We start from the raw sequence: 23,195 nt of genomic DNA on the forward strand, positions 1-23,195 counted from the left end.
AAGGACGGCCATACTGGGTCAGACCAAAGGTCTATCTAGCCTAGTAGCCTGTCTTCCTCTCACAGTGGCCAATGCCAGGTGCCCCAGAGGGAATGAACAGAACAGGTAATCATCAAATGATCCATCCCCTGTCGCCCATTCCCAGATTCTGGCAACAGATGCTAGGGACACCATCCCTTCCCATCCTGGCTAATACCCATGGATGGACCTACCCTCCATTTATTTATCTAGTTTTTTTAACCATGTTATAGTCTTGGCCTTCACAACATCCTCTGGCAAGGAGTTTCACAGGTTGACTGTGCATTGTGTGGGAAAAAATACTTCCTTTTGTTTGTTTTAAACCTGCTGCCTAATAATTTCATTTGGTGACCCCTAGTTCTTGTGTTATGAGGAGTAAATAACACTTCCTTATTTCCTTTCTTCACACCCGTCATAATTGTATTAACCTCTATCATATCCCCCCATTAGTGATCTCTTTTCCAAGTTGAAAAGTCCCAGTCTTATTAATCTCTGCTCATACGGCAGCTATTCCATACCCCTAGTCATTTTTGTTGCCCTTTTCTGAAACTTTTCCAAGTCCAATATATCTTTTTTGAGACAGGGCGACCACATCTGCACCCAATAGTCAAGGTGTGGGCATACCATGGATTTATATAGAGGCAATATGATATTTTCTGTCTTATTCTCCCTTTCTTAACAATTCCCGACATTCTGTTCGCTTTTTTGACTGATGCTGCACATTGAGTGGACGTTTTCAGAGAACTATCCACAATGACTCCAAGATCTCTTTCTTGAGTGGTAACAGGTAATTTAGACCCCATCATTTTATATGTATAGTTTGGATTATGCTTTCCGATGTGCATTACTTTGCATTTATCAACACTGAATTTCATCTGCCATTTTGTTGCTCAGTCACCCAGTTTTGAGAGATCCTTTTGTAGCTCTTTGCAGTCTGCCTGGGACTTAACTATCTTGAGTAGTTTTATAATACTGCATTATGCAAACCCAGCCAATTTCTGATGCATCTGACACTTGTTCAGTTTCAGAAAAATTCAACCCATGGCCAACTGGAGTATAATAGATGAAGAGGTAAAGAACCTCAGACATTTCCTGTCCTTTATTTGATCCTTCAACTGGGAATGTTCCTTCATCCCTCTCCTTTCAAATTTCTTCACAAAACTTTGCAAAAACTGAAAAAGTTTTGTGAAGCAGGCCAGATTGACTTGAATGTTTTTATGTTACTGATGCATGTAAGTATGTCAGTACCACTCAGGCAAGACTTAACACTGACTTCACTGAAGGCCTCATGCTGTGCAGGAATCTGTATCAACAATTCATATATCCTCAGCATGTGCAAACTATTTGCCCAAAAATAAGTAATTCAGAGGTCATGACGGCTTGATGATAATGTTAGAGGCCTTTTCAGCAATCTATGATCTATATTCCTGCTTGTCTCAAATCATGGGAAGAACACCACATGGTATGATGGATTTGACCAGAGAAGAACAAGAGACTTATGAAACACTTGGCAAGAATCAAGTGACACAGTAATTCCTTAGAGAGCCTCACTGACTTTCAGTGGATGCAACTTCCATCTCAGGGTCTAAACTGAGCTCCTGGGAGGACTCTTGAATAGAGTGTCCTTCAGCTCAGTGAGATTTCTTGGCTCATTCATCTGTGAAAGTCACAGATGATTTCCTCATTAAAATCACATCTTCTGGGTTATAAATTACCCGTAACGACGTTTTCACCTTCTCCCACCCCTCCCCTCCTATCCAGGTCAACAAATCTTCATGCTGATGAATTTTGTAAGTGTACATGCTGCTTCCTTTTAAATTAGCAAATGAAGATCTTTTCCATTATTGGATAAAAGGCTACATTTAAAAGACTGTCAAATTGAAAGCTAGTCAATTTCAAATTTTGATTTAGAAGCTTCAGGTATTACAGCTACCCCAAACCCTCTTGCCAATTATTACAAGAATACTGACATTTTCCTTTTTAAAAAAAAAAAAAAAAAAGTGCCACCCTTTGTTAATGCATGAAAAGCCCACACAAACGAGAATAAATTAACTGAAATATATAAGGAACAGTAAAACTGAGTACTATTAAAAACAACAAAAGAAAGTGAAAAGACGAGGAAATGTTCTTCCTCTAGTCAAAAGTGTCTCTTGTAACACTTATAGGTAACATTTTCAGACTGAATTGTGATTTTCAAGTTGTTGCGGTCCATTTAGAAAGTGACTGCGGATATGTAAGATGAATAAAAGTAATCCCATTAGACAATTTAATAACCCATGAAAAGAAAAAATTATAACAATTATGGATAAGTTATCATGCTAACAAAGAGCTTATAACCACTGAACTGTGAAAGCCAAAAAAAAAAAAAGTGTCTTTTGAATAAACAGTTACAACACCGCTCACTAGGTATCGAAAAAACATGTTTATTTCTTGCAACGGCTGACAATGTTTATAAAAAGTCTTTTATAAATCACTGTTAACATTCGACGCAGTGATAAAAACACGTGCATTCACGTGCACACAGATCTCTTTTCCTGGCCACAGTATAATCAGCAAGCATGACTACAAATGTATTTATGATAATAATAATAGTAGTAATGACAGTTTTTCCTGCCCAGGCACTAGCACAATATCTGATTACTGAGGACATGGAATGTTTACATTATTACATTAATGTCATGGGTAGAGACAACACAGTTTGAACAAATACTAATCAGGGAAATTCTGCTAGAACAAATGTGTTTAACATATACTTGTAGCTGCCATGGTTCTGATACCAGTGCAGACAGGGACAAGCATTTGGTTATATCAGAGGTTCTCAAACTGGGGGTCGGGACCCCTCAGAGGGTCACGAGGTTATTACATGGGGGGTCGCGAGCTGTCAGCCTCCACCCCAAACCCAACTTTGCCTCCAACATTTATAATGGTGTTAAATATATAAAAAAGTGTTTTTAATGTATAAGGGAGGTCGCACTCAGAGGCTTGCTGTGTGAAAGGGGTCACCAGAACAAAAGTCTGAGAACCCATGGGCTAAACTGTCAAAGGCTTTTTCACTCTGTCCTCAAAGTAAAAGTTTCCAACTGACTAAATGTTACTGGAAGTCAATGGGCGTTGAACATACAAATAGAGGAGGATAAAACTCAGCCCCATGAGGGTTCCTCTGGTTGCATTATGAAGGGAAGGAACAAATAAATCTATCATGTTTAAAATTTTTGAATGAATCATACATTTTAGAATTGTACTTCAACAAAAGCAAGTAAATGTAAATAGTCTCGAGTAATACCTTAATTGACATTAAACCAGGCTGCATAAAAATATACAGCTAGAGCTAAACTCTCATATCCCATGCACAGCACATGCTACATCCTACAAAAATGTGCCACTGGGCATGCATCTGCAAGTTAATTTTTCAAGATACAACATTCAGGTTGAAATGGGGCTTAAATTAGAGTAGACATGCCTCTTATAGTGTAATCAGGGTTCAAAGGTTAATATTTATTGGAGTAAAAATTGTATTTAAATAATTGTTTAAAAATTTTTGCCTTGATTTTCATTAATAATTTCACTACAACCTTCTGGAACACCACCAGCAAGTAAGGAAGACCTTTAGGGCCTGCAGGATACCTATGCAACCTACCGAACATCTACAAATTTTGCCACCACCAGTGTACAATTAATACATTTTTTTCACATTTGATCAGATTAAACCTAAAAATAGCAACAGAATAATTATTTTCATGTTTCAAAGGTGAACAAAAACAAACTACCTTGTAATCTGGCAACTAGCCACTAAATTAAATGTTCAAGCAGTATCATCTCCAGGATGATAGACAAAACAGGTTATCACACGTGGACAGGATTTACTATAGACTATACAACATACACAGCCTTTACCAACACATAGGTGTACAAGATCCTTGCCCTGGGGACCTTACAACAGAAATCACACAAGCAATTAAGGAGCAAACAGTGCCAAAAAAGAGATCAGCACTGGAATATTAAATAGAAACAGTGAACTCTAAAGAAGGATTTGAAAGGGAAGGTGCTAAGTGCATCAGATGAAGTGGGCTGTTACAAGCACAGGGAAATGACAAATTCAAGAACGGAAGAGAAGGACAAAAGGAGCACTAACGTCAGGGAATAAGGCACAAAAGAGAAAATTAAAAAGAACTGGACTGGGACTCAGAAGCCTGGGTTCAAATCCTGGCTCTGTTACAGACTCCCGGTGTAACCTCGACAACTTTCAGTCTCTGAGCCTCAGTTCCCTATGTTGGCCCTACCAACTTCAAGGCCATGAAAAATGTGTCATGGACCGTGAAATACGCCCTTCCCCATGAAATCCAGTCTCCTTCATGACACTGGGAGCGCCCCAGCTGGGCTGGAGAGGGACAGGACTTGTTCTTCCCCAGCAAGGTCAGTCTCAATATGGAGATCAGACCCACCTTCGGAGGCAGCGCAGAAGCAAAGGTGGTACACCCAGGGCTTTTGCACTGCAGCAGCCCCAGAGCTTCCTGCAGCTGGGGAAGGTATCTGGAGGGGATCTGATCTCCCCACCGAGAACAGATGTGCTGGGGAAGAGCAAGTCCTGTCCCTCCCCAGCCTGGGCAGGAGCTGAGCTTGGGGCTTCCGTGCCATGGCTTCTGCCAGAGCTTCCACACTGCGGCTCCTGCTAGGACTCTCGCCTCCACGGCCCCTGCCAGGGCTCGAGGCACCCGGGCTCGGGGCTTCTGCTCCTGTGGCTCCTGCTAGGGCTCAGGGCTTCTGTCCTCTGGCTCCTGCCGGGGCTTGGGGTGCCTGGTCTCAGGGCTTCCACCCTGCGGCTCCTGATGAGGTTCAGGGCACCTGCCACCCAGCTCCTGCCGGGGCTCAGAACACCCAGGCTCAAGGCTTCCATGCCCATGGCGTCTGCAGGGGCTCAGGGCACCCATTTTTCTAGGCCCCTGTGGGCCCATGCGTTAATCCGCCACTGGCTGGCACTCCCAGCAGCACGGGGGAAATCAGACCCATCTCCACCTCTGGAAGCCTCCTCCGGCTGCAGGAAGCTCCACGGTGAAGTGAAGGTGGCAATCCCGTGACCCCCCCCCACCCAACAACCATTTTGCAATCCTCTCACAGCCCCCTTTTTGGGTCAGGACCCCCATGGTTACAACACAATGAAATTTCAGATGTAAACACCTGAAAACGTGAAATTGACTAGTTTAGCCAGGATGGGTAAGGAATGGTGTCCCTAGCCTCTGTTCGTCAGAGCAGGGGTCCCCAACCCCCGGTCCGCGGCCCGGTACCGGTCCGCGGCCTCTTAGAAACCGGGCCGCGAACCGACCCAGTGGAGCTTCCGCAGGCATGCCTGCGGGAGGTCCAGCTGAGCCCCGAGAGCAGCGGACCTCCCGCAGGCACGACTGCGGAGGGAGCGCTCGTCCCGCGGCTCAGCTGGACCTCCCGCAGGCGGGCCTGCGGAAGCTCCTGCTGAGCCCCGAGAGCAGCGGACCTCCCGCAGGCACGACTGCGGAGGGAGCGCTCGTCCCGCGGCTCAGCTGGACCTCCCGCAGGCACGCCTGCGGAGGGTCCGGCAAACGAAACCGGTCCCTGGACCTAAAAAGGCTGGGGACCCCTGCGTCAGAGGATGGAGATGGATGGCAGGAGAGAGATCACTTGATCATTGCCTGTTAGGTTCACTCCCTCTGGGGCACATGGCATTGGCCACTGTCGGGAGACAGATACTGGGCTAGATGGACCTTTGGTCTGACCCGGTACGGCCGTTCTTATGTTCATGTCCCATGGCCATGAAATTGACCAAAATGGACCATGAATTTGATAGGACACTACCTATACGTAAAATGAAGGTAATACTACTTTTCTCCCTTACATTGTCAGTATTGTCTAAGGTCTAGTCTACATCTGAAAGTTTTACCAATATAACTGTTTCAGGTGGATACAATATTTTTTAACCGAAATAGTTATACTGGTAAAAGCCCTAATATGGACACAGTTTACTCTGGAAGGAATACTACACCAAAAAAAAATCTGCACACAATATTTTAAAATTCTGCATATTTTGTCAATAAATACATGTGGAGGCTCCAGCATGGCAGTGGGGAGCACAGGCCATTAGCTGCACAGAGGTGGGAGATGACCCTGCAGCACCACCACCCCACCCCCCAGACACACCCCCACACACCCCAGGACATGGACTCAGCAGTGAGGCTGCACCCGTCCCTGACACAGCACAAGGGCCAGGCCTGCCCCAGAAACACCCTGGGGCCCCACCCCTCTATGCCAGGTGCACCAATATAGCAAACGAGAGGGACAGTGTCTCTCACACCCGATCCAGGTGTGAGGCAGGCAGGTTCAGCATGGGAAGAGGGGCCTACTGTGTGAGGGATTCAGGTGTGGGGTGAGAGTTCTGTGTGGGGCAATCTGAGTGCAGCAATCTGGGTGCGGGCGGCTCAGTGGGGGATTTGCATGCATGGGAAATGGGACTCTGCGGTGGGGGGAAGCCCAGGCAAAGGTGGTTGGGGCTCAGCGAGGAAGGGGCTGGATGTGGGGGACCCAGCAGGGAGTCTGGGTGCTGGGAGAGTGGGACCCAGTGGGGTGGGGGTCTGAGTGCCAGTGCTAGGAGCTCAGTGGGGTAGGAGTCTGGATGTGGGGAGCTTGTCAGTGTTGTCCAGGTGGAGAGGAATGGGGATCAATGGGGTGGGGGTTTGAGTGCAGGGGGCTCACAGGGGGTGGTCCAGGTGGAGGTCTGGATGCAGGGGGGGGGTCTGGATGCGGGGGGCAGGAGGGCAAGGCTCAGCAGGGTGGGAATCCAGGGGGCTCGGCGGGGGTTGTCTGTATGAAGGGGGTCAGGCGGATGGGGGAAGAGCTCCTCATACAGGGACCCCTCCCCACACAGCGGAGGAGCAATGGGGGCAGGAAGCAGAAGGGGGCCCCAACGGATGCAACACTTTCTGCAGCCAGGGGAGGCTTCTGAGGATAGATCTGACTGGCCCACAACTCCTCCTTGAAGGGGAAGAAGAGATCCCATCCTCCCCTGTCCCCAGCCCAGCCGGGGCTAGCAGCTGAGTCTGATGCAGGCTAGGAGTCACCAGCCAGGGCACACTCAGCCCCTCTCCCCCCCCCAATGATTTACCTCTCCACCAGCTGCTCCAGGCCCATGCTACTAGGGAGGAGCATGTGGCTACTCTTGCAGCTTCCCTTTGCTTCAGGAAAGCATTTTTCTGCTGGAAAGCAAAGAAATCTGTGGGGGACATGAATTCTGCATGCACACAATGGTGCAGAATTCCCCCAGCATAACAGTTATACTGAGATACTGGTGACTTACCAGTAAAGTTAATCCCCTTTCCTTACATGAATAGCTATACTGGCATAAAGTATAACTGTGTTCACATCAGGAAGATTGTACCACTTTAACTATACTCCCTATAGTTAAAACAGTACAATTTTCTAGTATAGGCGAGGCTTAATTAGATTGTAAGTTTGGGAATGATAATTATTTGATAATTTTTGAAAACTAGCACATTACAATATGATCACCTGATAATAAGACTAAAAATCAGAATAAAATATTTTATATTACTGTAAAATTATCTTCAGATGGAAATTATAGCATTTATAAATGGCTAAGAGCTTGAGTTCAAGGCAATTTTTTTAAACATTTTTCAGAAAAGCAGTGACCCACCAAAGATCTTCTGCACATAGTGAGCACAGTTAAAAAGTAGTATTTGTGGCAGTTTCAGAACCCAGTGTCAGAGACTGTAAGCTAGTTGCCAAATTACATAATACTGCTTTAAGAATGAGAGAGACAAAGAGTAATATATACACACACATTGTTTAAATATAAAATTTATTTTTGAATCAGAATGGTCTAGTGTTCACATGAGGGGACTAGAAGAGGTTACTCACCCTGTGCAGTAATAGTGGTTCTTCAAGATCTGTCCCCCTATGGATGCTCCACTTCAGTTCCTTCCTATGGTGCTCCACTTCAGGTGAGTATGCACCCCATGCACCTTTGATCAGAGATTTTATGTAGCAATCCCTGTTCGGCCCACACATGCACACTATCCAGCCTTGTGCTCTCCACCGTGGCTATATAGAACTGTACAGACGAACTGCCCTCGACTCCTTCCATAGCCGAGAAATCCAAAGCTGAGGAGATGAAGGACAGGTGGTGGAGCAGCCATAGGGGGGTCACATCTCAAAGAACCACAGCTATTGCACAGGGTGAGTAATTTCTTCTTCAACTAGTGTCCCTATGGGTGCTTCACTTCAGTACCAAGCAGTACCCTCTAAGGAACGGAGGGCTTCGGAGTAGAGTCCAAAACTGAAGACAGCACAGTAGAGCCTAGCATAGCATCAAAAGCTGAGTCATGAGTTACTGCACAATGTTCAGAAAAGGGATGTATGGAAGTCCAAGTTGTGGCTCTACATATTTCAGTAATGGGAACATTCTTAGGAATGGTTATCAAAGTAAAGAAGGGGTTACTACTCTGGAAGGAGGTTGAAGATCATGAGACTGACAGATAATGAAGTCAGATATCTATCTAGAAAGTCTTTGCTTGGAAACTGGAGATCCCTTAGATCTGTCTGCAATAGACATAAAAAAATCTGGGAAATTTTCTAAATGGCTTGGCTTAGTCCTGCCCAGGTAAAAGGCTTAAGCCCTTCTGACACTGAGTGTGTGCAATATCAAATCTTCCTTATTCAGGTGTTGTTTAGGGAAGAAAAGTGGAAGATGAATAAGCAGGTTAAGGTGAAAATCAGAGGACATCTTTAGTAAGAATTTGGGGTGTAGTCATAATGTGACCTTGTCTCTGAAAAATACTATAAAAGGAAGACATGCGATCAGAGCTCTAATCTCCCCAACTCTTCAAGCAGAAGTAATGGCTACCAGAAGGCCACTTCCAACAATAAGTCAAGGAGGGAGCAGGTTGCCACAGGTTCAACCGGGGCTCTTGTAAGGCATCTAAGCACCAAATTGAGGTCCCAAATCAGGGTAGGATGTTTGACTTGTGCAAAATGATTCTTTACTGTGACACTCTGTATCTTGGGGGAACACCCTGCATCCCCATGTTCATTCTTATAATATGATTGTGTGGTATCCAGTGCAAAGTTTGTCATGTCAGGTGTCTTCTGAAGGCTCATTATGCACTGAGCATTGTTGTTATAGTAATGTTATAGTTACGTTATAGGTTGTAATTTCATGTATATGGTTATGAGGCTGAAAATGTATCCTCATGGCTTAAAACAAGCTCAGGGCAAAACTCTCCAGGAACAGAGGGGTAATTCACACTCACCAGGGCATGTACGGGACAAACTCAGCCCAGTCTCACAGGAACAAAGGACGCTGGCCTAGGCAGCAACAAAAAAAATCCAAGGGAGTCACCCCCCTTCCCTTGATCAGCTTGGGACTATGATGAAGTAATGCTCACTTGACTCTGAAAGGGGGTGGGGGGCGCGAGCAAAGCCAAGAGGGAAAAAAGAACATGATAAAAGGGAGAGACATTTGCTATGCTCTCTTCCACCTCCATTTAGAGACAGCACCACCAAACAACTGAAGCACTGATCAAAGGGGAGAGCCTGGCTCAAGGGCAACCAGCCAGCCTGTGATGAGAAGCATCTAAATTTGTAAGGGCATTGAAAGTGTTAAGGTCAGCTTAGAATGTGTTTTGCTTTTATTTCATTTAACCAAATCTGACTTCTTGTGCTTTGACTTATAATCACTTAAAATCTATCTTTTGTAGTTAATTAATAAATAATAATAATTGGAGATATAATTTGTTTGTTTATCCTACCTGAAGCAGTGTGTTTGGTTTGAAGTGTGTCAGAGACTCCCCTTGGGATAACAAGCCTGGTACATATCAATTTCTTTGTTAAATTGACAAACTCATATAAGCTTGCAGCGTCCAGCGGGCGTAACTGGACACTGAAAGATGGAGATTCCGAGGGTTCTGTCTGGGACTGGAGATATTGGCTAGTCTCATTCGGTTGCACAATCCAAGCAGTGGCTGGCCAAAAGTGTTCACTCACATAGCTGGGAGCAGCTTACATGCCAGAGGCTGTGCGTGAAGAGTCCATGAGTGGGGGTTCTCACAACAGAGCAGGGTAAGGCTGGCTCCCAGAGTCGAGGATTGGAGCGACCTAGCAGATCACCAGTCCAGATAACACCAGGGGAACATCACACCCACCCCTTGAGAAACCTCTCCACTGGATGGCTGAATACCAAAAAACCTTCCACCAGGGAATGGAACATCGTAACAGCTGCCAAAAGTACTTGTAGTGAGTCGGCCTGGCTCCCAGCTGCACCTGAGAGGGCTGAGCCAGAACAGCCGCCGAAGTGGGCGGAGTCACCGCCACCTGTCCCCGCCCCCCGGAAGTCAAGGGGCGGGACAGGAAGTATAAAGGCCCAGACCCAACGCTCAGTTGCGCCCTGGCCGCTGGAGAGGACAGATGCTGGTGCCAGAGCTCCTGCTGGACCGAGCCTTCCCCAAGCCCGGTACCCTGAGGAGGACTGGCCGAGCCTGCCCCGGCCCCACTACCCCGAGGAGGACTGGCCGAGCCTGCCCCAGCCCCGCTACCCCGAGGACTGGCCGAGCCTGCCCCGGCCCCACTACCCCGAGGAGGACTGGCCGAGCCTGCCCCGCTCCCGCTACCCTGAGAAGGAGTCGAGCCCACCCGTGCACTCGTCTCCTGAGGAGCCGATGCTGGTGGACCCCCCGGCCGAAGCCACGACGACACAGGTACCAATGGAGGGGGAGATTGGAAGTGGCCCGGGGATAGCCGACCCCAGTCTGGCTGTAGCCAACTCTGAGCCTATGTCAGTGTGTTGCAGCCAGGATCCCCACTGACTGCAGCGGATCCACACCGCTGCTAGGGCCCCGGGCTGGGACGCGGTGGAGTGGGTGGGCCTGCGTCCCCCCCTGCCACGGCCCACTCACGGGTGGCAGTCTCCCCCTCACCCCAACACTCCGGCGTAGAAGCCTGGACTTACCTGTTGGCTGCTCAGCCCTGCCTGAGGGTCTGAGCCCTGTATCTGTGTTGCTGCCCCGCCCTGAGCCAGGGCTTGGGCTTTACAAACTGAACTGCTGGCTCAGCCCTGCCTGAGGGTCTGAGCCCTGTACCTGTTGCTGCCCCGCCCTGAGCTTGGGGCTTTACAAACTGAACTGCTGCTCAGCCCTGCCTGAGGGTCTGAGCCCTGTGCCTGTGTTGCTGCCCCGCCCTGAGCTCGGGCGTGGGCTTTAGAGACTTGAACTGTTTGTTTGCTCAGCCCCTGCCTGAGGGTCTGAGCCCCTGAACTACTGGTTGGTTGCTCAGCCCCTGCCTGAGGGCCTGAGCCCAGAACTACTGGTTGTTGGCCCGCCCTGACCTAGGGCATGGGCTTTAATACTGAACTGCTTACTCAGCCTCCTGTACTGAGGCGGCCTGGTTCCCAGGCGCCCCGAAGGCAAAGAGCGACCCCTCACCCGACAAGGGGACCCGTACATGGACCCTTACAGTACTCTAATCGAATTCAGAAACAACCCTGTCTTTTTTCATTTCCAGGATGTTGTCTAGTATATGACAGCGAAGACGACCCTGGTGGAAAGTGTCACATCAGTAGCTGAATCTCAGCCACTTTTGTAGGTAAATATTATGAGTAAACTGCTTCCTATTATGCAACAATTCTCTGGTTACCTCCTCAGAACAGACTGAGTCTAATCACGTGAGCCATTGATTAGTCAGGCTTTGAGGAAAAGAACTTCCAGGTTGGAGTGAAGAATTTGACAGGCATCCTGAGAGAGAAGATGAGGACATCTGAAGGGTGATCGGTTGACAAACAGCCAACTAGATGAGAAAAGGAAACCATGTCTGTCTTGGCCACATTAGGACCACCAGAATAACCCTGGCCTTATCTTTCCTTACCTTGATCAGCACGTTGGATATTAGAAGAATTGGAGGAAAATGCATACAGCAAACCCAACGTCTAATGAAAGAGATAGACATCTCCCAAGGAGCAGCGACTCAATCCACCTCTCAAGAAATGAATGCATTTCTTGCTTCTGGCCATGGCAACAGGTTTACCTGCAGGATGCTCTACCACCATAATATGTGGTGGAGCATGATGGGATCTATTTTCCATTAGTGGTCCTGAGCAAAAAAGTGTCTGCTGAGGGTATCCGTGATGTTTGGAATGCTCAGAAGGGAAACTGCTGTGATTTCATATGCACCAATTCCAGAGTCTCATCACTTCAGCACAGAGGAAGGGTGATCTTGCTACCCATTAATGGTTTATATAAAACATACATGACATGTTATCTGTCATGATCTTCATGTATTTGCCCCTGATCAACAGCATAAAATGAAAATAGGCATTCCTGAACGCCCGGAGTTCCAGCAAGATGATGTGTAGAGTGGGCTCGGAAGATCACCTGTCTTGAGCAGTGAGTGTGTCTAGATGAGCTCCTCATCCAAACAGGGATGCATTTGTTGTTATTACTATCATCAGAGATGGCTGAGCAAACGGGACTCCTGTGCAAACATTGTGAGTGTCTTTCCACCAGTCGAGGGACTTTTTCACAACCATGGCATTAAGAGTAGCTTGTACAAGCTGTGTTTGCTTGGTGAATAAACAGTTAAGTCACTTGTGTGAGGTAGCACATAAGCAGCTACCCCTTTCCCCCATCCCCATGTGTCCCTGCATCCCCACTTCCATTCAGCCCCTGCCCCAGTCTGTGACACCCCTCCCAGCAGCCCCATGTGCCCCACGCTGTACATCCCCCCCTCATATCCTGTGCCTCCTGACCTGGCCTCACAGGCAGGGCGCTGTGAAAAAGGCAGCCTCTTCTCTTCCCTATCCACAGCTGGGATTGCCCGGGAGCCACTGCTCTCTGTTCTGGCGCCACAACAGGCTCTGGCGAAAGGCGTAAGTGCAGCACCTTTCCAGCAGAATGTATTTTCCGCAGGGGGAAAATTCCGCATGGCACATGAATTCTGTGTGCGCGCAGTGACGCAGAACTCCCCCAGGAGAAAGAGTTCATAAAACTGAACTTCTCAAAATTACAGTAGGCACCGTGCATAAGTTGTTCTATGATGCACCACATCACTTTCTTCTTGCCCTATAAACACTACAAAGTGATATCCAATGCATTGAAGGCACCAGAATGCGAACAGACGACAACTACAATAGAATCTCAGAGTTACAGACACCTCAGAAATGCAGGTTGTTTGTAACTCTGAAATGTTCATAACTCTGAACAAGATATTATGGGATGCTCCTCAGGGTGGACTGCTCAGAGAGAGGGCTCACCTCTATGCCTGCGAACTTCAGTGTCTTCATCTCCTACCTGTAAGTGGCTGCCTAGCCCCCCAGGCTGCAAGGGTGATGAGTGAGGCACTGCAGTGTCCGTGGGTACGTGGTGCAGGCTGTGGCCTTTAAAACTGAGCTGCTCCTCCAGAGCGCAACATCCAGGCAGGAGCTTGGGCTCCCACTCCAGCAGCAACACTCGAGGCCAGGTTCCTGCAGGAACTCAGGAAGTTTCTCTTCCGGAGGGGGCGGGGGACTGCGCCCGTGGCTTACAGGAAAGCTGCAGACTCCAGCACTGCTCCTGCTCAGGAGCCCACAGCTGTGCCTATGAAACTCAGTGTCTTTACCTCCTACCTGTAAGTGATTTCCCCCCATGTGGCAAATAGGGGGTGGGGTGGGGACAGGCAGCCCAGATGTGCCTACCTTTAAGATGCAATACAGGCACAGTACAGTATTTGCTACTTTGGGGTGGGTGCGAAGGGAGGTGGTCTCTGCTACTGTCTGATTGCTTACTTACGGTTCCACATGGTAGCCGGTTGACCAGTTAGTCCGTAACTCTGGTGTTCGTATCTTTGAGGTTCTACTGTACTTATTCATATCGTTTCATAATATAATTATTTTCCCTCCAATTGGGAAAAAATGGTTCATAAAAATGATCACTGATAATACTGGTATTCAAAAAAGTCTAGATTCTACTGTATTGTCACATGGAACAGAAGGCAAAGTTACAAAGCAGTTAATGCCTGTTTGTAACCTTCCTCCTCCTCCTCTGGCCCCAAACTACCTCCAGATGCCACATCTCCTTCCCCATGAACTCTTTCTTCCTCCCTGCTTTAGTCCTTAATGGGATCATTCTGAAAAAAGGTTTCAGCTTTGCCCATTAGAGCTGTCGGAGAAAAACTCAGTTCTCGCTTTCTGTTTGGGTGCAGCAAAATTAAATACTTTATTCTTTCTCTAGTAATTACAATAGAGGGAGGGAGTGTCCTAGGAAACAGGATTGCCCCTTGTCCCGGACAGGTCTCTCTCAATTAGTAAACAAATACAGCAAGCATTTATACTTTTGTTACAGACAATAGCTAGCAATCATGGAGACAGTAAAGAAAAAACAATTGCATTTGTTTATACATAAGCCTTTCTGCTATCTTATTTGTCTCACTACTAGAAAAAAGCAAGACTGCACATTGCAAGGTCGTAATAACTTTCACACAGTTCACTCTGTCTTACATTATCTTGCTTCTACAAATCTCACATCATTAGGATCACAGCTAGCCTAACTCATGCTAACTAACTAACATTCATTAAGATCTCTTCAAATCCTTGTTAATTATTTTCTGGCTTCCACAGAGCCCTGTCTACACTAGAAAGTTTTGTTGCCAACAACATAGCTCAGCAATCGGTGCACCTGAGCTAGCACGGAAAATGATACAAAGTTGCCCAAACCTCAAAGACAGTTTATGAAATCACGGTAAAGATCATTTGTTCTTGTCTACACTTGTAGTAATGCTAGACATGGTTTGGTCCTGTCTACACTTCTGCACTGGTTCAGCAGCACCCTCTTGCTGACATTCACTACAAGCAACAAGAAAATTTCTGCCTGTTGAAGAGTTTAGGTCATTAAAAACTTGACAACAATTAGGCTACTGGTGTGTGGAGACCACAGCCTATCACACTGACCAAAACTGTCTCATTGTTTCCTTGTATTCCCCTGCCTGTATGTCTGCTCTTGTCTTACACTTAGATTGTAAGCTCATTGGGGCACGATCTGTCTTTTTGTTCTGTCTGTACAGTGGCTAGCACAATGGCATCCTAGTTGTGACTGGGGCTCCTAGGTGCTACAATGATACAAATAATAGGTTATCCATCATTAGTGCTTTCTCCTTCTCCTCTAATACAATACTATTTTGTAATTATACTTTTTATTCAGACATTTTGCCAAGGGCTTTCTAAATGTATATTTATCTACATACACTATGCAAAACAATTATTTCTACCACCACAGTAATTCAGCCACCTCTGAGATAAAATACAGAAGGTGATTACCAACAGTTTAGAAGAGGAAGTGAAGAATACTTTAGCAAAATGAAATTGCAAGATTAAATTCTGTCTATCATAATCAATGAAATTTTAATCATGACACTAGCTAACACTACTGCTTTTGAAGAAATGTACCACAAAAATTTCAAATGTTCACACAGAGCAATCAGGATTTTTTTTTAAGTCTGTCATTCAGGAGACCCACATACAGCAAGTGGACAAAAGATCATGATATCCACATTAAAAAACTGAAGGGTTAAAATAGACCTTCCTATAATTTGAACCTATAGCTCCAGAGGCCTACATGTTTCAAACCTGATACTTCAACTACCTAAGGTCCTCCTTTCCAGCTTTAAATATTTTAAGTGAAGGAGTCTAAAAAATCATTTTCTCCTCAGTCTGTTTGCATTCTTAGGAAGTAGGCCAATTCTTAATGACTCAAAATACAAAAATACACTTTTCTATTCTGTTCTGCTTCCTTTCCATTTTTAATTACTAAACCTTATTTATTTACTGGGCCTTATTTACACTGGACTTTTGGTCATATTTTCTTGGGCACTCAGGAGGCCTTTAGTCATGAGCACCTTCAAAGAAAAACATTATTATAAAACTTATTCCAGTCTTTTTAGCACTACTGTCAACTAACTATTTTGCACTTTTTCCTACAACACCTTCCTTCTGAAGATAGCAAAGTGAATGACAAGTATTAAAGAACAAAGCCTTACAATGACGCTGGTAACAGAGGTATTATAGAATACTGGGAGTCAAAGACACCAGCCATCTACTGTTGCCTCTTCCATTATATTACATGTTCTGTTTCCAGTATTCAAACAAGAGTGCTCTATTCAACAGACACACTCCTGACCATCAGCAATACCTCACAAGCAGATACTAAATACTCTTAAATGTTACAGTTCAGATGCTTTATAGGAACAGCTAAATTAGAATTACATTTTTAAAAGATAACATGTCTACATAGTACTGGCAGCACTTGTACATATGGCTAGCACCATTTCAAACACTAACAGAGTTAGGGTGACCAGATGTCCCGATTTTATAGGGACAGTCCTGATTTTGGGGGCTTTTTCTTATATAGGCACCTATTACCCCCAACCCCCGTCCCGATTTTTTACACTTGCTATCTGGTCACCCTAAACAAAGTAGGAAGAGTAGGACCAGCACAGACAGGTCTGTGATGTTTCAACAAGCTTGGGCATGGTTTTAATAGCATTAGCAGTAATGGATAGCTATCTAGCCTCCTGAAAGCATTATTTTTGGGCTGCACTTTCATATCTATCCCTGGCTTTTGAGATGATAGTCATTGGCCACAAGAAAAATCAAAATGTGCCCACTCAGGATTATTATTGGGAAATCGGGAAAGGATCGCAGATCCAGCAGTCAATGAGTTCACCAGCAGCCAACAGTGTCTGTCTGCTCAGAGATTCCTTGGCTGCTCAAGTTAGTGGAAAAATAGAGCATCTAAAAAATGCCCACTATTTTGGGGACAGTTCGGTACCTCCTTTAAGTTGTCTCTGGCTAGCCAATCTGTCAACAGAACGTCAGTTGCTGTAGCTGTTCCTGCTCTAAGATTGCTGCCTTGTTTATACTTGACACTCTTTGGAGCTCAGAGGTTTGGTATGATTACATCTGCTGGAAAAAAAAAATCCCTAGACTTTTCTAAGTAATAATTTTCACTTTTACAGAATTTTTTGAGTACCTCAAAGTGTTTTACAAGAATTAATTATCATGCCTCATGCCACTAATTCCACAAGTTTGGTCTCATGTGGATTAGTATACCCATTTTATATATGGGAAAATTGAGGCACACAAAGGTGAAATGATTTACTCAAGGTCACAGTGGCAGGCTGAATAGAAGACCCAAAAAACCTGATTCCACAGACCACTGTTGACCAATAGACACACTATTATATTCTCTTACATCCACTCACATTTTTCTTAAGCCCAACTGAAATCAAGACAGTATATCCAAACCCATTTAGAAAACAACAGTTTAGGACAAATACTGAACTAAATTTTTAAAATGACTACTTCTTTCTACAGAAAAGGATATACAATTGAGTAAATTTTAATATTCAAATTATAAATGACAAATTCGCATAATTCAATTTACTTATTCACAAATTCAATCTACTACACTTTCTGATGTATAACATGCTTCTGCTATAAAAACGTGAGGCAAATGAAAATTCCCTTATTTAGAATAAAGATCAATCCTGGTTTCATTAAATGAGAGAATATATCTAGTGGGGGGAGAAACCTCTATAGCGCCACTAAACTTGGCAGGTCAAGGATTTAATGAAAACTGTGTGGTGAAAAAGGAGACCACACCACTACCTCAATATACCACCACCCGATATAACACGAATTTGGATATCACGCAGTAAAGCAGTGTTCCTGGGGGGGGGGGGGGGGCAGCGCACTCCAGTGGATCAAAGCAAGTTCAATATAACACGGTTTCACCTATAACACGGTAAGATTTTTTTGGCTCCCAAGAACAGCGTTATATCGAGGTAGAGGTTTATTTAGCTTTACACATCACCTTTCATGTTCAAGTTATCTAGAAACAGTTTACAAAGTAGCAAGTTAAATACATGTGGTGCACTAAGGTGTAAGCAAACTGAGCCGCTATTCAGCACTCAGCAGTTCACAGTTTTGGATATTTGGATCCATTGCTGTGATAAAGAGAAAGGATTTAGAATGTTACTCAGTATAACAGCATTTATTCATTACTCTTCAAAAAAAAGTTCCATGAGATCTTTAGCTTGCAGTTATGTGGAGTTTGATCCAAGAGGTGCATGCTTCTTAATATTACACTTCTGATTAGGGCTCGTCTACGCTACAGATTTTTTTCTACTCATGCAGTTGGTCCAAAAATACCAAATGTAAACAAGCCCTGTGTTTTATAGGTTTCCTTGAAAAGGGTAAAAGGTGATATTCTGTTTTTGCAACTGGCCTTGCATTTGAAGAAAAACATAACTTTTCATATTTAACTTTTTTTTCTTAGCTAAAAATTTTAAACCACATCACTAAAATTATTATTTATGTGGCTTTCAAATTGTAGATATAATTGAAGATTCTGCTTCACTCAAACTGAGTGGAAGTAAGTAAAAAATACCAGTGAATGTAGAGCTTGTCTTGGCTTGTAGGTTAATCACACTCTGACTACCAAAGGTCTGAGCTTGAAAGGAGCTGATTCAGAATTCCTATTGACTTCACTGAGGACTGTGATGCATTAGACACATCAAATTCACACACATGACTAGCATGTGTATTGGCAAATGGTTTCCTTTGGGTAATCTGCAGTTGGTTTGAGCAGCCAGCTTTAGAGGGGGGTTGCGGTGCAGGCGGGGTTATGGGGTGCTGGCTCTGAGAAGGGGCTCAGGGCTGGGGGTGCAGGAGGGGGTTCGGGGTGCAGGCACAGGGCTGGTGGTTGAAATGCAGCCTCATGCCAGGCAGCACTTATCTCCAGAGGCTTCTGGTTGCTAGTGTAGCATGGCTGCCACTAAGGCAGGCTCCCTGCCTACTCCAGCCCCAACGCCACTCTAAGAAGAGGCCAATGCGCCCCTGCAGCCCCTGGAGGGGGGCACAGCATATGGCTCCGCACGCTGCCCCTCTTTGCAAGCACTGCCCCCGCAGCTCCCATTGGCCACAGCTACCCGTTCCCGGCCAATGGGACCTGCGGGGGCGGAACTTGCAGGCAGGAGCAGCACACGGTGGGAGACCCCTGCCCCCCCCGCCCCCGCCCCCGGGGCCACTGTCTTAGCGGCTGCTCCACTGTGCCACCAGAGATTGCGATCGACCAGTTGGTGACCACTGGTCTAGGGCTTCAAGTGGTAGTTGGTCACGCCAGAAGTTGTATGAGTTGGCATTTTGCTATGCACAAGTTGCATGGGAGCCCATGTTGGTGGAATTTTCAAAGACAATCATTCAAATTTAATGGGTGCTCAAAGCTGAGCAAAAGCACCCTGTAGATGTAAATTGATCTTTTTATTTATGATGGAGGTCTGGACATGCAGTATAAAAGCAGTCTATTTTCAAATCCCTTTGTAGAGTGGCCAGATTCACAGGATTGGGAACAAGGAGAAGTTTTGGGGAAGATGGCACAGGGAATGAGGGGGATAAGAAGGCGGCAACTATTCAGATCCAAAAACACCATAATTACAGAAATGAGGTCCCTCAATGATGAGTTATTGAACAAACATTCAAAAACCCTTCCTACCAATATAGAGCAGACACTTTGTATTCTGGATGTAAATTGCGTAAATAACGCAGGGAGCAATGGCAGGCCATAGGAGTCATAGCATGGATTGGATAAGCATCTCAGAAGCTATTTGTGCCTACATGAGCTTCTAAATGTGTGTGTCAGGAAGACCCACTGAGAATTACCAAGTAAACAGACAACAAAGTAAGGACACTACAATTAAAAGTATTTATTTTGACAAACTGCAGTTTAGGGGCAGTTACTTTTAATACTTAATGTTTATCCAGCCTCTTTTTGTTCTGTGTTTGTCCAATGCCTCATGCAACAGGGTGCTGCTCCACAATTAGAGCTCCTAGGCACTACAATAATACAAATAACAGACAGCAACAAGGCTCATCATAACAAGATAGTTATATGAATATTGACAGCTTTACTTATATAGCTGATTTTAGGTATACTCCTAAAAGGATGCTGTCAATTTACTGTAGGTCAATGGCGAAGGTTTTCCAAAATTAACTGAAGCAAAGCTAAAGACAGTTGGAACACTAAGCTTGCAGGCTTATTTTTACCTAAAGTACATTTAAGCACATTACATGGGTGTGTAAAAAAATATCAGGACTGCTTAACAATATAAAAAGACTGTTTTGGGCCAACATTTCACTTACAAATAATTTTAATCAAATGCTGGCTACATTTAATTGGGTCAGTCAGTCTCCACAATTGACAGAGAGGTGGGCAAAGATTTCAGAAGTGTAAGCTGTAGATGTTACAAATTGGGACTATGGCTCACAACGGTCCCCAAACATGTTCATTTCCGTACCACTGGCCTCTGGCCAGTCACTCTCTCCTTGTCTGTTCACTCTAATTTACTCCCACACAAACTTTTGGAAGATTAAAAGTTTAGTTATCTCCACTTACCTAACTTATTAACTTGTGGCATCAGAGAAACAGACAGACAGAGACAATTACATGCTTGGCAGAGAACAAGGCTAGGCATGTAAATTTCTACTGCTGTGAAGAGGACAGGGCCTAAAGAAGTACTGGAAACAGCACTTAACTACCCACTAATAAAATTAAGAAGATGAAACAGAAGCTGTAAAGCACATAGAACAGGAAGAACTTAAAGTTAGAATACATAAAATGCAGAATTTGATTTTTCTTCACACAATTTGGATTTTTTTTAGTCATTGCTGTGAGTTGTTCAAACAAAGATCCAGGTCCTGCAAACACCTCACATGTGCACTTCACTTTACTCACAAGCGGTACGCCCCACTGAAGCTAGTGAGATCACTCACATGGGTAAAGTTAAGCATGGTAAACAAAAATAACAAGGTTGTGTAAAGATTGGTGTGCGAATTTCTCTCTATGGAACAACAAACTATAACTCAGAAGCAAGCTGTTACCATTTTCATTCAATGAGTGCTGTTACAATTCAGGGTTCAGATGTGCCATAAGTCTTACTCATTTTGGATTCTCCTTAAAATCTTCACGTTTCCCTCTCTTGTAAGGAAGGATTGCACGAAGTATTTTAATCCAATCTTTAAGCTGGTATTTTCGAAGGAACCTAAGTGGGTTAGGTGGCCAACATCCATTAAATGGGTGCCTAATCTATTTGCACTCCTTTGACAATCCATGCTTAACACATTGTCAGCCTGACTGTCCTCTTAATTTAAAAAATGCAGTTTCCACTGATTCCAATGGGAGCTGCACAGATGCTATTGACAGAATGATCAATACCCTAAATTTTCTCTTTTAACCTGTCACCACTTGAAACAGCATACAAATCTTGTAAATTTCAATCTCTCTCCTGCCAAATGAAATATCACTATTCACCTAGTCAAACTAGGAAAATATCTCATCAGGCCTCACAAGCTACTGCTGGGAAGGTGAAGATACATCTTGCATAACTATATATATATATATATATATCCTCTTCTGCACATGTTCCCCAGGATCAGGGACAGCTCTACAGTTTTTGCCACCCCAAGCAGTGCGCCGAAGTGCTGCCATGGACGGTGGGGGCAGTCCCTGTGCCCTTAGGGCGGCAGGCGCGTTTCCGCGGCGGCGGCAATTCGGCTGCAGCTTCTATGTTTAGCTGAAGCCGCCCCTGACAGCTAAACATAGAAGCTGCCCCCGAATTGCCACCGCCGCGAAAACGCACCTGCCGCCCTAAGGATACAAGGACTGCCCCCGCCGTCCGCGGCGGCAATTCGGCGAGCTGCTTGGGGGCAAAACAACAGGGACTGCCGCCCCTTGCAGATTGCCACCCCAAGCACCAGCTTGGAACGCTGGTGCCTGGAGCCGGCCCTGCCCAGGATACAGAGGCCTGTAAATTACATAGTTAAAGGTAGGATATGTATACTTAAAACGAGGAATACAAACTTTTGATGGAAGCAAAGGAGAGGTAAGCAAGAGGCAAGCACGTAACTTCCTGAGAAAAAAATGTACTTAGAAAGGAACAGCTAATACCTCCCAAAGTGGAGGAAAGGTAGGAGAGAATACCTACAGTTAAGCAGGGAGGACATATCCCAGATACCCCAAAGATGTACAGGGTGCAAAGAAAGGGAGGCAAGGATGCTCATCCCAGATGCATTCCAAAATAAGGAGTAACATACCTTAATCTTACATCAGAATTCATCCCAGAAGCCTCCCTGTCTAAAAAGATCCCTACACATATAGTTTCCTCTTTGCGGAAGGAGTATCTCAAGCACTGGGAATGGTGCCCAATTTCCCCAAAGTCACCCCATCCCCAACACCCCTGCCTCACCCAGGTAGGTATCCCCTCAGAAGACAGAGATACCACCATTGTTCTCTACCTACTCCCTGTAGGATCTCCTGATCCTCTCTCCTGGTAAAGGATGCTGTCATCCCCAGTGCCCTGCATCCATGTTCCCCTCACTGTCCCTAAAGGTCAAGGGCTTTCTTCCTCTCTCCTCCTCCTCCAACAGAACTCACCCTGGTGACCGCCTCCTGTCCCACTGCCCCTCCCCCCATCTCCCCTGTCCCATTCAGGGCTCACCAGACACAGGATGCTTTGTTCCCTTCTGCCCCCACCCCTTGTCCTGATCCTCTCCACCCTACTCAATGTCATCCCCCCAGTCCCTGCCCTGGGCCTGCCCAACCTCCCCCCCACAGCCCCTGCCCACCCCCCACATTCTCCCCCCCACAGCCCCTGCCCATCCCCCATATCCCCACCACAGCCCCTGCCCTTCCCCCACATTCTACACACACACACAGCCCCTACCCATCCCCCATATTCTACCCCCCCACAGCCCCTGCCCATCCCCCATATTCTCCACACACAGCCCCTGCCCATCCCCCATATTCTACACACACACACACACACACAGAGCCCCTGCCCATCCCCCATATTCTCCACACACACACAGAGCCCCTGCCCATCCCCCATATTCTCCACACACACACACAGCCCCTGCCCATCCCCCATATTCTCCACACACACACACAGCCCCTGCCCATCCCCCATATTCTCCACACACACAGAGCCCCTGCCCATCCCCCATATTCTCCACACACACACACAGCCCCTGCCCATCCCCCATATTCTCCACACACACAGAGCCCCTGCCCATCCTCCCCGCCCATCCCCATATCCCCCCCCAAAAAAACTCCTGCCCATCCTCC

At 45.8% G+C, this 23,195-nt stretch overlaps 1 protein-coding gene across 3 annotated transcripts in view; it reads right to left on the reverse strand.

The window, feature by feature from the left end:
• TMEM135 (transmembrane protein 135) overlaps window positions 1-23,195 on the reverse strand; it is a 387,108-nt gene that overhangs the window by 363,469 nt on the left and 444 nt on the right. The window lies entirely within an intron of this gene.

The sequence above is a fragment of the Mauremys mutica genome, chromosome 1, assembly GCF_020497125.1.
Source record: "Mauremys mutica isolate MM-2020 ecotype Southern chromosome 1, ASM2049712v1, whole genome shotgun sequence".
Lineage (NCBI taxonomy): Eukaryota > Metazoa > Chordata > Testudines > Geoemydidae > Mauremys > Mauremys mutica.